This window comes from Bufo bufo, chromosome 7 (assembly GCF_905171765.1).
Source record: "Bufo bufo chromosome 7, aBufBuf1.1, whole genome shotgun sequence".
Classification (NCBI taxonomy): Eukaryota; Metazoa; Chordata; class Amphibia; order Anura; family Bufonidae; genus Bufo; species Bufo bufo.
The window spans coordinates 79,507,131-79,521,970 of record NC_053395.1 but is presented as its reverse complement, the minus strand read 5'-3'; positions in this window follow the sequence as shown (position 1 = coordinate 79,521,970).

Sequence of the window (14,840 nt, the reverse complement as noted above, 5' to 3'; positions counted from 1 at the left end):
AAACTGTAGTTTTGTCTGCTGCGTCAGAGAAAATTTCTGTTTGTTAAAGAACATTTTTCGTTCTATTTGTGTAAGGATAAGGTAAGAGTTTTTCCGTTGTGTAGTTTTTGGTGGATCTGAGTTAATTTTACAGAGATTGTATGATGAGATAGTGTGCTGAGCAGTACAGGGTATTGTGTTTTTTTAGTTGTAACTTCTTAACTTTCATATTACTGTGATTTTGTAAGAGGCGATTTTATAGAGGTTTATAGAGGCAGCAATTTCTTTTAGTGTTTGTACATTAGAGACAGCATTTAAAGAGTATTTTTATATTGTTAGGCTGTAAATGACCCGCAGAGTGGAGGTTTTGCTCTTGTTTCGGGGGTGGGGAACAGGGAATATAGAAACAGTTCCTATTGCTGGATATTGTAGATAGTATCTTGATTTCCTTTGTGTGAAGGCCATGTGGTTTGTCGGCCATCTTTAATTTCCTTTGTGTGGTGTGTGTGAAGACATGAGGTTTTGTCGGCCATCTTGGTTAGAGGCTATGGAAAGCGATTTGGTTGTTTTTGCCTCAAATGTTAGTTTTGTCCAGAATAATTATCTTGTCTTTTTGTAACTTTCTATGTACAGTTTGATTTTGTTTTAATAAGTTTTGTGCTGGATATCAGTTGAGTGCTCGGTTATGGTATAGCTCAGTGACCAGTCTGATAATTGTGTGAACATTAGTGGCAGTTTAGCGGTGAAATCGTCCTATAGTTGATGACTCTGCTTAATGTTTGTATATCTGTGGCTGTTACACTGAATTGTAGACTTGTTTGGCATAATTAATATGGGTACTAGAGTGTAGAAAGGAGGTGCTTGTAGTTCTGTGCCAAAAGTATTGGGACCACTCCTAGAAATTGGTACCAGTGTTTTGTTTTCTTGTGCAATGGAAAATATTTTTAAAGAAGTTGCAAAGTTGAAGGACATGGCGGCCAATCTTCAAGCTATGCAGGGATCTACTGATCCATGGCTGCAGGCTCAGAATTGTGTAGCAAACCTGATAGGTACCAGAAAATGGCGCAAAAGAAAGGCAAGTATGCTCTGATTTTTACTACTGGGTGGATAGCGGATGAATATCAGGAGTCTTGTAGGCTGAAGCTGAGTTTTGGAAGGAGAAGTGAAAGATTTAAAAGTGGAAATTGTTAAATTGAGAACTCTTGTCCAGCAGGCAGCTGAAGCTAGCGCTAATTATGAATGTATTGTGAGGTGTAATACTGAGCTCCAAAACAAGAATGAATGGTTATCTGAAAGCCTGACGCACGCACAGGGTGCTGTAAGGGAATTGTCTGCTCTCTGCAGGATGACAGAAGATGAACATTCTCAGTGCTTAGTGCAGCCAGAGGCATTGAAGCAACCGTTAGAGAGTAATGTGTCTGGGGTTAGAGGCAATGTATGGGCTGTAAGCATGGAGAAGTCTGAGGACTGTGGTTCAGATAGTGGATCCGACTCAGGGATGGAGATGGACAATGTGTCTGACCCTGGAGTTGGAAGTGTTAACACAATGCCAGAAGATTCCTCAGATGAGTCTGTGGTAAGTGGACTCAATACAGATAGTAGTGTGGGATCTAGTCATGCTGGGATGGTTAATGTGCACCAAGTCAAATCACCATGTGCCCAGACAAGGTATTGTGCAGAGAGACAAGCTATTCGTTGTTTTGCATGCAGGGAATACGGGCACATTGCACGATATTGTGACATTGCTAATGGCAACAGACACAGGTATGTTAAGTACCCCAGAACCACACCTAGAAGTAAAGTGGTTTATTTTGCAAGGTGGGGTAATGGTCCCAGACATGGTTCTTTGCAAAGGCAGAGAAGCCAGGGACAGCCGAGGTCATGGATCCAGGAAGCAGATTTCAAATCCCAATATGAACGGTTAAAATGTGAAAATTTGAAATTAAGGTCTTTATCTAAGACCTAATTTAAATCGATTTTTCCCTTCCCCTAAAAAAAAAACGGTTTTGGGACCTTGTAATGTTAAATCTTGCTTCTCTGGGAAAATGAATCTAAAACTGGTTTGGGGCTGGGCAAATTAACATTTTAATGACTGGGTGGGTAGAAATTCTCCTATTTGAGTTTCGGTTTTTAAGTTAAAATTTACTTTTTACACAATTTCAATGTATATAGCAAGACTTTCTGTAACTGAAGTTTTCTATGTTGCTTTTTTCTTTTTACAGGTCATCTTTTTCGGTTTTATTTTCAGTTATTTTTGTCTTTGATTAATTTATATTTACATTTTTCTGCAGTTCTATATTCAAGCTTAGCATACTTTTTTCCTTCTATTACTCTTTTCCAAGTGATGGTTCTACACACCAGGACTCTTCTCTCTTTAACAACCAGAGGTTAACCCCGTATTTATTTTTACTTTATCAGCAGGAGATTGACTGGAGGTGCCACATTGAGCTGGAGAAAAGCGGGTTTCATTTATTGGCTAGCCGTTGCTGGCCAAACATAGGCAGCTCAGCTGTGTGTATAGCCCTTTAGGAGGCATACTGGGAATCCAGCAAAAGGAGCTCTGGCTTAAAGGCCCTGTGGGAGTGGAAATAGCATTGAGAGTAGCAATAGGCCGCCCTCAGTGCAAGAGATTTCTAGCTGTCCGACATAGGCTGTGTAAAAGTCGGGGTCGGACAGACGTACCGTAAGAATGAGCCGGGCGGTACCCTCCGTGTACGGTCAAAAGTGTGTCCCTGGACGCAGGTAACACTGGTAAGGCTTGGTTAACCAAGGATGGGTTGTGGCAGATCCATTTTCGGGGGGGGGGGGGGGAAATAGTCCCCTCGTGGGATCAGACGGCTGCTCAGTACATGAGATCTAGTTATGGGGTGAAGGCCACAAAGCCCCTTAAAGAATGGAGTAGGTGGTCCAAGGGAACTAATTGGAGTATCCCTCTGGAAGGGAGGTAGCGCAATTGTGGCTGCAAAAGTCAATCATGGTAATTAAGCAGGGCGTACAGAACCCAGTTTTAATCCGGAAGAACCAAGTGATGTACGCCTGGCCTGAGGGGTAAACTGAGTTTAGGGATCCGATGCAGGAAGCAGAAGAGGCTCTATCTGGGCTGACTTTGCTGAAACAGGCCGGATCCACTAAACCCGGGCCTACTGAAACAACCAGTACCCGAGGTAAGTGAGTCCCTAACTGTCACTTCCACCTCTACCACTGACAGGGTCGCTTTTCTTTTTCTCTTTCTCTTTCTCTATCTCTCTCTCTCTCATCCCTCCCTCATCTCTCTATCTAACTTTAAGACGATGCACCATGTTGAATCCAGCTTCTCTTCATCCTGGTTTTAAGGACGATGAGAAGGGGGGAAAGTGGTGCCGAAAACAACGATCTTCAAACTGTTTACTAACCATTCTAACCTCTCAAATGTCAATTATTTTTCTAACCTAATAGAGAATTATGTTAAGAACCATCACGACTGCTTTTTCTTTGATGGTACTTGGGTCCGATTTTTGCAAAGAAGGTAAAAATCACGGCCGATCCATGGCCTGAATGTTCCGCTGTAACCCTTTATTCCATCAGGTATGCCCACAGGCAGCCCCACGGGTTATCACCCGATGTCCACCACCGGGTTCGGGAGTCTCTCCCGGACCCAGACTCAATAACCAGTGTTCATTCTAGTCAACCAGGTGATTGGGTCATGCTAAAGAAACATCCGCGGACGGGATATCTGGGGCCATTCCAGGTGCTGCTGATGACGCCAACCTCTCTGAAGTTTGAGGGACGAGACAACTGGATCCACACGGGTCACTGCAAGAAGCTGCTCAACCACGTCAAAGAATGAAGAGTATCATTTTTGTTTATTTGTTTAGTTTAATTTTTAGGGAGGGAAACACACATCAAACAGCCAGGGCCACAAGGAAACATTTGTTGATAGCACTGATTTTCCATTTCTAGAGGGCAATATCAGCTATAGGTTTAATAATAGCTCTGGCTCCTGCTCCTTGCTTGTTAATCCTGTATGGGTCTCCGGGCAGCTAGGCGGCCCGTAGATGTGGTAAAGGGCATAAGTTTGTGGGAGCCTCCAGTTGTGAGGAAGGTATAACGGTCAACCTTACTAATGAAACCCCCGATCTCTTTAATAACACCCATAGACCAGATTATATCTGCTGGAAAGAAGGGTGTGACATTCAGACAGGGAGCGATCCCTCAGTCTATTCAGTTATTACTGGAAGCTCGTGACCGTCAGAAGTTCTTGTGTGGAGTTGACGGGTCTCTACGGGTTAGCCGCTTATAAGGTAATTCCCCCTAATGCCAGAGGTTTATGTGTCTTGGTGAAGCTTGTCCCTGTATCTTACGTTGCAGCCGATTGGGAGAAACTGATGGTGTGGAAGGAGGTAAGAAGGGCAGGGAGAGCTGGAAGGGATTTTTTTTCTGGCTGAACGGGATGGGGAGTTGGACTTATGAAGCAATTGAACAATTTCTCGTCCATAGTGGATGAGATGTTCAAAGAAACCATTGAGGCAGTGAGAGAGATCACTGAGAAACATCAGTAGAGCGTCCAGAGGAGGGTTTCTGGGAATTAGACGACGATTATGCCTGGCTAGCAGACACCATTGACAAGGGTCAGGCCCATACTGACAGGAGCAGGTCAGAGGCGGAGCTATGACTAGTGAGGGTTGGAATCCTTTTTAAAGCTTTAGGAGGTCTTGGGGCTCAAAGTTTTTTCATTGGATCCGGGCGAAAGGAAATAGGACATGTACTTATGTTTTTTGTTTCCATTCCTTCTATATGCTGGAGTGAGATGTTCCTGATGTCTAATCGACTGAGTTACCGAAGCCCAAACAGACAAGATGCCCTGAAGACCAAACCATGGACCAGATGCAGAGGATTCCAAACCAACCGACGACCAGCGCAAAACACCACCTCCTGACTCAGCTCCCGAAAAAAAGAATCTCCGAGTCAAGATTTGTTTTAAGCTACGTGTCAAGATTGACTTTCTGTTTTCCATCATCTGTTTTGTTTTATGGAGACAAGACTGTTTTTTTCAAAGAAGAAGATCAATATTCGTTGAGGGAGCATATGACAAAGAGCAGGGACTGTTGTGGAAATTTTATTAGGATGTGTTTCTAGGGCCCCCGCGCAAGACGCGGATTTATTGGCTTGGCGTGGATGCATTTGTTAAGAGAACAATATATGAAAGAAACGTGCATTTGTTTTCTGTAGTGTGCCTGATCAGCCGCTGGAGATAATGACGTTGTCCTGTAAGTAAACATGCATGAGGATCATAGTAACTTTATTTGGCATTGATCACTGAGCAAGGCTGGATAAAGTTCACTCCAGTTGTAATGGGTGTTAGCTGGCTATGTTATTCTAAATGAAGGTGTCTTGTCTTCCTATGTCATCACTTCCTGTATGTCATCACTTCCTGAAGTAAGTGGTCGGGTGATGGGCCAACCCCTTTTCTATTGTTACACCTTTTGTGAGTAAATAAAAGAAACAGACTGGGCAGGGGGAAGGGAGTTGCTCAGCAGAACACAAGATGAAAACACCTTTGTCTGACTCTGACTGCGGTTGAGATTTTTACCTTTCCTTGCACAATTTTTGATGAGAGCGGATTTTGACTATTAATTTTTCTATTTCACAAGTCACACTGTAATAGGGGTTTTCTTTTTGCCCCACACATATTATCCTGAATTGTCCTCTTCCTCCACCACTATTTTTTTCCCCGGAGTATCGTACAGACGCAGGCAGTCAGCGATACTGCGGCTGCACGAGATTTCAGAGGGCAAGAAAGGAGGACGCAAGGATCGTGGGGTGAATAAATTATATGATGTAGCGTAGGTGGCGGCGGCGTTCAGCAAGGATGTGGGAGTAAATTTATTTCTGAGGAGGCGTGTTGGGCTTGAAATAAAGGACGGCTGGGCACTACAGGGGGGAGTTACTGGGCACTAGAGAAGAGTAATAATGCCCCTCTGGGCACCTTGAAGCTTAATTAGCATATCAGAAAAATCGCTTTATGATCTAAATGAATAAAAGAAAGAAGACACACGCTGGAATGAAGGTATTTTATTGAACATTGCTATGTTAACAGTTTTATATGCTCAAAATAGGTGACAGATTCCCTTTAAAGGGGTTATCCAATATTAGTAACTACCCCCCCATGTGCAGGGCCCCTCACTGGGAATATACTTACCATGCTCCCCACATCGCTGCTTCTCCCAGTGCACGGATGAAAACAACCGATGTCAGGGGGGAGCAGCTAATGGCAGGCGGGGACAGAGACAAGCCTCCCAAGCATAGCGGGTGATGCTAGGGAGGCTTGTCCCTGTCCCAGCCTGCCATTGGCTGCTCCCTCCGACACCGGATGTTTTTATCCATGCACAGGCAGAAGCAGCAGCGGCAGTGCCAGGACCAGGAGTGGCACAGGGAGCAGGAACGCAGGTAATTATATTCCCAGTGAGAGGCCCGACACATAGGTGGGCAGTTACTGATATTGGATAACCCCTTTAAACAAATACTGCTAAATTAGGTGTATTCCTGGAGACTTCTCCCACTCACACCAGGTCTAAAAAAGTGGGCATGGTGTGGAAGGGGACAGACTGCCAGGACCGTCTCATTCATGATTTTCTACACCTGTTTTAGGCATAGAAAATGGTCTAAATGTAAGATAGCAAGGAAGCCGTCTTACATTTAGAAGTGGCAGAGAATCCACCAAAGTTATGTAGATACCAGTCTTATTATATGTGCCCTTAAATGTTTCATACTTTGCCTAAAATATTTAGGCTTTCTATAGAATGCCTAGGCACTTTATACTATGCTTGATTTCATACAGTGCCGGAAGGGGAATATATTTCATCCAGAATGCTCAGATAAGCAAGATAAATGAAATACAGAAAGCCATGTTTTCTCAGCAAGGCATGTAGTAGTTTGCTGAGACAAGTTGTTTAACTCCTTAAGGACACAGCCTTATTTCACCTTAAGGAGCAGGCCATTTTTTGCAAATCTGACCAGTGTCACTTTAAGTGGTAATAACTTTAAAACGCTTTGACTTATCCAGGCCATTATGAGATTGTTTTTTGTCACATATTGTACTTCATGACACTGGTAAAATGGAGTCAAAAAATAATAATTTTTATTTATAAAAAAATACCAAATTTGCCAAAAATGTTGAAAAATTAGCAAATTTCCAAGTTTCAATTTCTCTACTTCTAAAATACATAGTAATACCTACAAAAATAGTTATTAATTTACATTCCCCATATGTCTACTTCATGTTAGGATCATTTTGGGAATGACATTTTATTTTTGGGGGACGTTACATGGCTTAGAAGTTTAGAAGTAAATCTTGAAATTTCTCAGAAATTTTCAAAAACCAGCTTTTTAAGGACCAGTTCAGGTCTGAAGTCACTTTGTGAGGCTTACATAATAGAAACTACCCAAAAATGACCCCATTCTAGAAACAACACCCCTCAAGGTATTCAAATCTGATTTTACAAACGTTGTTAACCCTTTAGGTGTTCCACAACAATTAATGGAAAATAGAGATACAATTTCAAAATTTCACTTTTTTGGCAGATTTTCCATTTTAATATTGTTTTTCCAGTTACAAAGCAAGGGTTAAAAGCCAAAAAAACCTCAATATTTATGGCCCTGATTCTGTAGTTTACAGAAACACCCCATATGTGGTTGTAAACTGCTGTACGGGCACACGGCAGGGCGCAGAAGGAAAGGAATGCCATACGGTTTTTGGAAGGCAGATTTTGCTGGACTGTTTTTTTTTTACACCATGTCCCATTTGAAGCCTCCCTGATGCACCCCTAGAGTAGAAACTCCATAAAAGTGACCCCATCTAAGAAACGACACCCCTCAAGGTATTCAAAACTGATTTTACAAACGTTGTTAACCCTTTAGGTGTTCCACAACAATTAATGGAAAATAGAGATACAATTTAAAAATTTCACTTTTTTGGCAGATTTTCCATTTTAATATATTTTTTCAAGTTACAAAGCAAGGGTTAACAACCAAACAAAACTCAATATTTATGGCACTGATTCTGTAGTTTACAGAAACACCCCATATGTGGTCATAAACTGCTGTACGGGCACACGACAGGGAGAAGAAGGAAAAGAATGCCATGCGGTTTTTGGAAGGCAGATTTTGCTGGACTGTTTTTTTTTACACCATGTCCCATTTGAAGCCCCCCTGATGCACCCCTAGAGTAGATACTTCATAAAAGTGACCCCATCTAAGAAACTACACCCCTCAAGGTATTCAAAACTGATTTTACAAACATCGTTTACCCTTTAGGTGTTCCACAAGAATGAATGAAAAATAGAGATACAATTTCAAAATTTCACTTTTTTGGCAGATTTTTTCATTTTAATATTTTTTATTCCAGTTACAAAGCAAAGGTTAACAGCCAAACAAAACTCAATATTTATGGCCCTGATTCTGTAGTTTACACAAACACCCCATATGTGGTCGTAAACTGCTGTACGGGCACACGGCAGGGCGCAGAAGCAAAGGAATGCCATGCGGTTTTTGGAAGGCAGATTTTGCTGGACTGGTTTTTTGACACCATGTCCCATTTGAAGCCCCCCTGATTCACCCCTAGAGTAGAAACTCCAAAAAAGTGACCCCATTTTAGAAACTACGGGATAGGGTGGAAGTTTTGTTGGTACTAGTTTAGGGTAGATATGATTTTTGGTTGCTCTATATTACACTTTTTGTGAGGCAAGGTAACAAGAAATAGCTGTTTTGGCACAGTTTTTTTTTTGTTATTTGCAACATTCATCTGACAGGTTAGATCCTGTGGTATTTTTATAGAGCAGAATGTCACGGACGCGGCGATACCTAATATGTATACAATATTTTTATTTATGTAAGTTTTACACCAAAAAAATCATGTTTTAGTGTCTCTATAGTCTGAGAGCAATAGTTTTTTCAGTTTTTGGGCAATTATCTTATGTAGAATCTCATTTTTTGCAGGATGAGATGACGTTTCTTGGGCACTATTTTGGGGTGCATATGACTTTTTGATCGCTTGCTATTACACTTTTTGTGATGTAAGATGACAAAAAATTGCTGTTTTTACACATTTTTTTATATTTTTTTTATGGTGTTCACCTGAGGGGTTAGGTCATGTGATATTTTTATAGAGTAACTTATTATGGACGCGGCAATACCTAATATGTATACTTTTTTTTATTTATGAAAGTTTTACACAATGATTTCATTTTTTAAATCAAAAAATCATGTTTTAGTGTTTCCATAGTCTGAGATCCATAGTTTTTTCAGTTTTTGGGCGATTATCTTGGGTAGGGTATGATTTTTGCGGGATGAGATGACGGTTTGATTGGTACTATTTTGGGGTGCTTATGACTTTTTGATCGCTTGCTATTACACTTTTTGTGATGTAAGGTGACAAAAACTGGTTTATTTAGCACAATTTTTATTTTTTATTTTTTACGGTGTTTATCTGAGGGGTTAGGTCATGTGATATTTTTATATAGCCGGTCTATATGGACACGGAGATACCTAATATGTATACTTTTTATTTATTTATGTAAGTTTTACACAATAACAGCTTTTTAAAAAAAAAAAAAAAAAGATGTTTTAGTGTCTCCATATTCTGAGCCATAGTTTTTTTTATTTTTTTGGAGATTGTCTCCGGTAGGGGCTAATTTTTTGCGGGATGAGGTGACGGTTAGATTGGTACTATTTTGGTGGGAGTACGCCTTTTTGATCGCTTGCGATTGTACTTTTTGTGATGTAAGATGACAAAAAAATGGTTTATTTAGCACAGTTTTTATTTTTTATTTTTTACGGTGTTCATCGGAGGGGTTAGGTCATGTGATATGTTTATAGAGGCGGTCAATACCCATGCGGCAATACCTAATATGTCAAATTTTTTTCCCCACTATCTTCTACCAATTTTTTTTTACTTTATTTGGGGAAAATTAAGTTTTTGTTTATTTTTACTTGAAACTTAAATTTTTTTGGGGGGAAAACTTTATTTTTTTAATTTTTCTTTTTCACTTTATTTTTTGTCCCACTTTGGAATTTCAACTTTTGGGGGTCTAATCCTTTACAATGCATTCCAATACTTCTGTATTGGAATGCATTTTCTGTATGAGTAATACTGTGTATATTACTCATACAGCTTCCGGCCTGTGAGATCCAGGGGGCTGGATCTCACAGGCACGTCACAGGAAGGCAGCGGCGATTCCTCAGGAAGGCATTGCGCTGCCTTCCATGCCATCGGGTCCCCCCTACAGCCCCATAGGGACCCGATGGCACCGCCGCCGCCCGCACCATAAAAAGCCGCAAACCGCAGGTCTGAATTGATCTGCGGTTTGCGGAGATCGCCGACATGGGGGGGTCGCGTGACCCCCCCGCGCATTTTGCCGAGGTGCCTGCTCAATGATTTGAGCAGGCACCGGCTTCCGATCACCGCCCGCCGAGCGGCGGTGATCGGAAATACACAGGGCGTACAGGTACGCCCTGTGTCCTTACGTACCAGGACATCAGGGCATACCTGTACGCTTTGTGTCCTGAAGAGGTTAAGAGTTCATGGGTTTGATTATAATGGAGTGGCATGTAGGCTGGTAGTGGGATATGTCACTCCCTCCTTACTACTACAGAACCTTCCCCTAGCTTAAGGAGATCGCTGGTATGGCTACTGGGATCATTACTGGGGAACAAATAGAGGCCTCAAAGCCCAGTCACAGTCAGAGCATGGTGGCTGTTTGACTGGGTGGCTGGGCAAAGCCAGATCCCCCTGACATGCTGAAGCTGAGAGAGAGACGTTCTATCTAATAGTTAGCCCCCAGCTGGAGAGGTGTTTATTATGTTTTGTGTTATGCTTAACCCCTTGACCATGACCACCAAAATGACTTTTTATGGCAGTCACTAAGGGTCGTTAAGCTCGGTCGCCACATTTTTATGGCGGGCCAGTATAAACGCTACATGGGTTTTTTATGTGAGAGCCCCTGCTTTAACTGCCTGGACTGGCAGGAACGCCAATCCCGAGCCATTCAAACCTTTATAAGCCATGGGAAATGTGCCCACCACATGTAACTGGACTCCTTCTGTGTCCCATTGACACCACACAAATAAGAACGTTAGGTGCCGATGTCAATGCAGGCAGGGTGGGGCCTAGTATAGATCCCCAAGCCTGCCTCTAGCATTTCTCAGCAGGCTACGCCTCTCCGGCATAGCACCAGCATTAAAATGCATTTCACTATAAATATGTATTACAGTCCCCTTCTGGGATTTTTAAATGGTTAAAAAAATATAAAAAGTGTATTAAATAAAAAATTCTTAAAAAATACACTTTTTTTCTGTAGAAAAAAAATTCAAAAAAGAGAACCTCCTTCACATATTTGGTATTGCAGAATCCGTAACGACCCGAACTACTCAAATATCATATAAATTATCCCATACGTTGAATGCTGTAAAGAAAAAAAATGCCAGAATTGAGAATTGTTTTTTTTTTCTTAGTCGCCACCAAAAAAACTGAATAAAAAGTGATTAAAAAGTGTTATTTACCCCAAAATGAAAACTACAAGCTGCTAAAGTAGTAAAACATAAAAAAAAACCTATTTGGTATTGCTTTAATCATACTGACCCAGAGAATAAAGGTATCATGCTATTTGTGCCGAAAATAGCAAAATATAAAATCAGTGATACAGTCCTAACCTCAGTATCTAAGGAAAGGGATTTAGGGCTCATTATTTCAGAAGACTTAAAGGTAGGCAGACAATGTCATAGAGCAGCAGGAAATGCTAGCAGAATGCTTGGGTGTATAGGGAGAGGCTCATGCAGCTCTACAGAGCACTAGTGAGACCTAATTTGGAGTATTGTGCGCAGTAGTGGAGACCATATCTCCAGAAGGATATTGATACTTTGGAGAGAGTTCAGAGAAGAGCTACTAAACTGGTACATGGATTGCAGGACAAAACTTACCAGGAAAGATTAAAGGACCTTAACATGTATAGATTGGAAGAAAGACGAGACAGAGGGGACATAATAGAAACTAAATACATAAAGGGAATCAACAAGGTAAAAGAGGAGAGAATATTTAAAAGAAGAAAAACTGCTAGAAGAGGACATATTTTTTAATTAGAGGGCCAAAGGTTTAAAAGTAATATCAGGAAGTATTACTTTACTGAGAGAGTAGTAGATGCATGGAATAGCCTTCCTGCAAAAGTGGTAGCTGCAAATACAGTGGAGGAGTTTAAGCATGCATGGGATAGGCATAAGGCCATCCTTCATATAAGATAGGGCCAGGGGCTATTCATAGTACTCAGTATATTGGGCAGACTAGATGGGCCAAATGGTTCTTATCTGCCGACACATTCTATGAAAAATGAATGCTACAAAATTTATAATATAAAAATGACAACTTGTCCCACAAAAAACAAACCCTTTTACGGCTGCATAGACTGAAAAATAAATAAGGTTACAGCTCTTGGAAGGTGATGGTGAAAAAAATAATAAAAAATTGCTTGGTCAGTAAAGTCCAAGAGCCACTAAGGGGTTAATGTGCTAAGTGACAAATCACTATTTGGATTTTTAACCCCCAAACTCTGAGATTCTGTCATGACCGACCATACCACAATTGCACGTTCCCTACAACATAAACGTTTTTGTGTATCTATTGTAACTTCCACAAATTCCAAGGTACAAACTGTACTAAAAAAATCCTTTTATGTTCTGCACATTATCACTTATAACATTTAAATATCATTACCATTCTTTTGATTGATTATGTTTTGTCTGCAATGCCAATAAATTTTAATTCTGAAAAATAGCACTCACAAATTATATCATTGAAGGAGAATCCTTTTGGGGATGAGCAATTACAACCCTATTGGAGAAACATTAGACTTTAAAGCATACACACTGAATTTCCTTGCAGCTACTAGACCCTATTAAAGGGGTTGTCCGGGATCATTTTTTTTATTTTTTAACCTCTTAAGGACACATGATGTACTGGTACGTCATGATGTCCTGGTACTTAAGGACACATGACGTACCGGTACGTCATGTGTTGTTCCGATCACTGCCGCCCGGCCGGCAGTGATCGGAACAAGGTGCCTGCTCAAATCATTGAGCAGGAACCTAGGCTAAATGCGCGGGGGGGTCCCGTGACCCCCCCATGTCGGCGATCGCAACAAACCGCAGGTCAATTCAGACCTGCGGTTTGATGCGCTTTTTGCAGTTTCTGATCCCCGCGGTCCCTGACCGCGAGGATCAGAAACTTTATAATGCCCACGGGCGGTGCGGGCGGTGCGGGCGGTGCGGGAGGCGGGCGGTGCGGCAGACGGGATCGCGATCCCCCGCCCGCCTCCCCTTGAATGATCGTTGGTGGTTAGTGGGTATACCAGGGTGCCAGTACATTGCTGACACCCTGGTATAAACGGCTGACATCGGTGATGCGATTTCAGCCGTTTAACCCTTTCCATACCGTGGTCCGTACGGACCGCTGTATGAAGAAGGTTAACAGCTCAGGGAGCTCCCTCCCTCTCCGATCGGGGGGCTGCTGTGCCTTTGCAGCCCCCCGATGGGAGAGGGAGAGAGCTCCCAGATAGCCCACCGACAGCCCCGTCCTTACCCTTCCCCGTCTGCCGAGTTGTGGCCACAACTGAGCAGACGGGGAAGGTTCCCATGGCAACAAGACGCCGTCTCAGGCATCCTGCTGTCCATGGTGCTGAACAGATCCGTGTTAAAGGCAGAGATCTGTTCAGACAAAGTGTAAGTAAAATACAGTACAGTACAAAATATATTGTACTGTACTGTATTATACAGACATCAGACCCACTGAATCTTCAAGAACCTTTACCCGAACGGTGAACGCCATAAAAATAAAAAATAAAAAACTATGATGAAATTGAAATTTTGCCCACCTTACTTCCCAAAAAAAGGTAATAAAAGTGATCAAAAAAGTCGCATGTATGCCAAAATTGTAACAATCAAACCGTCATCTCATCCCACAAAAATCATACCCTACTCACGATAATGTCCCCAAAACTGAAAAAACTATGGCTCTTAGACTATGGAAACACTAAAACATGATTTTATTTGTTTCAAAAAGGAAATCATTGTGTAAAACTTACATAAATTAAAAAAAGTATACATATTAGGTATCGCCGCGTCCGTATCGACCGGCTCTATAAAAATATCACATGATCTAACCCCTCAGGTAACCACCGTAAAAAATTAAAAATAAAAACGGTGTAAAAAAAGCTATTTTTTGCCATCTTATGTCACAAAAAGTGTAATAGCAAGCAATCAAAAAGTCATATGCACCCCAAAATAGTGCCAATCAAACCGTCATCTCATCCCGCAAAAAATGAGACCCTACTTAAGATAATCGCCCAAAAACTGAAAAAACTATGGCTCTTAGACTATGGAGACACTAAAACATTTTCTTTGTTTTCAAAATGAAATCATTGCGCAAAACTTACATAAATAAAAAAAAAGCATACATATTAGGTATTGCTGCGTCCGTGACAACCTGCTCTATAAAATTATCACATGATCTAACCTGTCAGATGAATGTTGTAAATAACAAAAAAAAAAGTGCCAAAAAAGCTATTTTTTGTTACCTTGCCTCACAAAAAGTGTAATATAGAGCAACCAAAAATCCTATGTACCCTAAACTATTACCAAAAAAACTGCCACCCTATCCCGTAGTTTCTAAAATGGGGTCACTTTTTTGGAATTTCTACTCTAGGGGTGCATCAGGGGGGCTTCAAATGGGACATGGTGTAAAAAAAAAACAGTCCAGCAAAACCTGCCTTCCAAAAACCGTATGGCATTCCTTTCCTTCTGCGCCCTGCCGTGTGCCCGTACAGCTGTTTACGACCACA